The 3,993-nt window shown below is 38.8% G+C and overlaps 1 long non-coding RNA gene across 1 annotated transcript in view; it reads left to right on the top strand.

The window, feature by feature from the left end:
- The window catches only part of LOC135296071 (uncharacterized), a 34,364-nt gene that overhangs the window by 7,476 nt on the left and 22,895 nt on the right, over positions 1-3,993 (top strand). The gene's annotated exons all lie outside the window — the stretch shown is intronic.

Raw genomic sequence — 3,993 nt, forward strand, 5'->3', positions numbered from 1 at the left:
TAAATAAAATATGATGACCTTTAAAGTGAAGAACACTTTTAGAAACAAAAGTAAGCCTACAAGCCTGGCATCTTCTATCCTTGTATGGTAAAGTCCTCACTTATTCAAAAATATGCAAGATCAACTGCCTTGACTGGGAATATCTGGCAGTGATGCACTTAAAGCAACATGCTCTAGTGGAAGGTGTCCCTGCCCTTATCAGGGGCTTTGGAACTGGATGATCTTTAACGTCTTCTCCAGCCCAAACCTATTCTATGATTATATAAAGTAGCTACCCTGGATGCCTTGCAGGGGTTATCCTTTGCTACATTTTTTGCTTGCCTGCATATGATGACCTGGAATCCACAGCAATAGTAGGAAATTAGTTCACTTGGTGGGACAACTTCTTGGTGGTAGGGGACATGGCAGGTCCTAGGCAGTACAGAAAGAAATTCTCTTCAGAGTGCTGGTTCTGCTCTTGAATTTTGCCTGAAAATCATAGTCCAGAGGTGATCTGGACTGTAGAAGCTGCTGACACTTATACTTAGCCATTTGGCATTCCAGGCTTACAAAAGGCTTGCATCCTCCTGTGAGAACTGTTCATAGCTGCTCTGAGTGGCAGGGAAAGACCCTACAGAGACTGTACAGCTTGGGCCAACCCCTGCCTAAGGAGGCTCAGGCAGAAAGATTCAGTGGAGAAGTTATACTGAGAAGACATATTTTGTATAGCATTGCACTGTGACTATATGGATAGACTGGAATAGAGTGTTTCAGCTGGAAGGGACCCACAGTGACCATCTCGCCAACTGCCCCACCACCATGGCTGACCAACATTAGAGGTTGTTAAGGCTGGTGCTCAAATGCCTCTTAAACTCTGACAGGTGCAGGACATTGATTGTCTCTTAAGGAAGCCTGTTCCAGTGTTTGACCAACATCAGAGTAAAGAACTGCTTTTTTATGCCCTCTCTGAACCTCCCCATGTGCAGCTTGGAACCATTCCCACATGTCCTGTCACTGCATCCCAGGGAGAAGAGCACCTCCCTCTCTCCCCCATGTCCATTCCTCAGGAAGCTTTAAAGCTTCACCCTCAGCTGCCTTTGCTCCAAACTAGACAAAGCAGTGTCCTCAGCCACTCTGTGCAGGGCACGCCTCCCAGCCTTTTCACCAGCCTTGGTCCCTCACTTTGCTGATTATGGCTGCTTCAGTCACAATGACTCTGCACTTTGTAGGTTGGAATTTAGCATTTTGTGGGTTTTAAGCACACCATTTTATTTCCTGTGCTGCCATCTAAAAATAACTCTGCAGTCTGCTCTCATCACACTCACCATAGTACCACAGTCTTAACTTTGCTTGGATCTTACCTGTACATGCACAACCTGAGTCATTACACCCCAATACTAGTAGCTATCCATTTTAAAATGCAGTCCTGAGCATGGAATTGCTGCCAGACACTTTCAGAACTCAAAGGGATATCTAGCAGTATTCCTCCAGTTGCAGGACAATTGGATGTAGGGATTATCCTTGGATAATGTGGTCATTTTAAGTTAGACCTAATATGAAAATGGAGTTTCTTAGAGTACAATTATAATGTTTTGAAGCACACAATAAAAGTATGTGGGAAATGGTGAAAAAGCAAAGCATGTGTATTTAAATAACCTCTGAGGCTGCTTCAAAAATAGCACAGGCACTTAGCAGCAGAAAGATGTGCATGTCAGAAATGAATAGATTAGCCAGCACCTAAAGGCTTGTAGACTTCAGAGAGAAAACAGAATGAACTAAACCTAAATCAGTACAGAAAGATGTGTATTAATTTTCCAGTCTTCCTTATTACTTATTAAACACAGTTTAAGGAAACAAAATAATTTCATTAAACAGGGAGAATTGGGATAACTAACCAACTTTAACTCTTGAAGACAACTTTTATAATGGTAATAATAAATCCACCACAGGCAAAACATTCTAGCTTTGAACTTTAACCATGCAGTCATTATTTTGCTACTGGAAAGAAGACCAAAAAAGCAACTGTTTATTTATGAGGCATTTATTTTGGATAGTGAATTAAATCATAAGAATGAATTGTATATAAAACATTTGTGATAAATGGAAATAACACAAAAAACCCCTGAGAAAATACAGATTTGTCTGAAGCACTGCATTATACACACTGTTAATGTTTGCTAAGTAACAGACAATCTGAATGAGGCTCACAAGGTCTTCAATATGTACAGAAAAACCCAGAGTGCTGTAACAAAGACCCCTTTTCATTGGTGTTATCAGCAGCTGATCCCTACTGAGCTTTGTGGGATTAGTGGCAGACAGTGACGAACTTCAGTAGAAATGTACAGACTTTTGGATGCCACAAAGCTCAGTCCTTTTACATCAGCTTTATTTGTGTTTGAACTGAGTTACACTCACTCTCTTAAGGTATCCGACAGTATTTCTTTTGGTGTCACTATCTAATATCTAAAAGATAGTGAAAAGTAGTAATGAGCACACAGTTCTCAGTGGCTAAAAGAATGTGTCATCAGTAGCTAAAGGAAAAAGATAAACCAATCCATTGGTAAAGTCCAGATAGGATGAAAAATGTACATAATCGTGATGTGCATTAAAATAATAACAACAAAAAATTTTGCTACCTCAAAAATTCATTTAAATAGTCCATCCAGAAAATAGTAACACTTAGAACCCAAGGAGATGTAATAAATACCCTGTGCTGCAAGTAATTAACTTTTCATGCCTCAGCACAAAAGCCTCTGAGCATATTATCAATGAAGTGAAACAAATCACACGCCAGCGTGTTGCTTGGTGTGTAGGAGATGATTAAAAATAATTTTTTTAATCCTTCATTTGTGCTAACATAAACATTTACAATAGTGTATGAAGGAAACAAACAATAAACACCAATAACTGACTTGCCGTTAAGAATTCAAATGCAGGAGTGCTTGGATGCAGCGCAGTTGCTTACTGTGATGCATGTAAGGAGCCTTGAGGCAGCCCCTTAATTCCTCTGCATTAGCATCCCAAGTAGCAGCTCACGAAGGAAATCTGGCTCCACAGACCTAGACTGTCCATATGGGTCAAAGTAAGCTGAGAAGAGGATTTGCTTCACAATTGCTGCCTGCATGAATGGCAAGTTATGGAAAGTGTCTTCACGGGCTGAGAGCTGATGCAATCCACTCCCTCCTGTGGTTTCTGAGCACCTCTGAAATGAGGCTGCTCTGGTGTAAACTGCAAGCAACCTAATTTGATATTTATGGGTTTACAATCTAGTTTTGTCCTGTAGAAGAATAATAGATTCTGCAAAAACATATTAAAAATTCCAGTATATGCTTCAAAGCACATATGTTGTTATGAAGGCAGCTCAGACTTCTTCTGATGCATCTTTAAGTGTTAGAAAACTTGTTGAGTAAATACTACATTGTTTCATCTATAACCAGGGAAAAGAATTAGTGCAGTAATTGTAAAGCAATTTATGAGAGTCAATCAAGAGGTTTAATATAGCATTCCAAGGAAATCACATGATTTCCATTCACATATTTTCATTATCTTTACACGCACAGACAACACAGCACTCTGTTTCCAAAGCGATTCCATTACAGTGCACAGTTGGTTTTGGCTAAAGGTAGAGATTTGGTTTACAATACATATGTTTAAAAAGTAAAATTTAAAAAAATAGATATATAACTGAGGATGTTCCATAATGCAAGATGTCTGATTATTTGTCCAGTGATCCTTATGGCTTGAGTTGTTCTGTTTTTACTTTTCACATATACTGCAAAATCAGAACAGTGTAGGTACACCCTACCAATGAAAATTCTCAGTTTCCCACACTTAAACAAAAAGCAGTCTAGATATTAGCAGGTCCTTTTAAAAAAATTAAGATGTAGGAAAAGTATAAGCGTAACTGCAAACTGTTTTTCAGCTTCTATAAATGTACAAAAAGAAAGGTAAACAAAACAAAAAAAAAAGAGGAAAAGAAAACAAAAAAATAAATAAAAATACATAGCCCATAAT

Source organism: Passer domesticus, chromosome 3, assembly GCF_036417665.1.
Source record: "Passer domesticus isolate bPasDom1 chromosome 3, bPasDom1.hap1, whole genome shotgun sequence".
NCBI classification, from domain to species: domain Eukaryota; kingdom Metazoa; phylum Chordata; class Aves; order Passeriformes; family Passeridae; genus Passer; species Passer domesticus.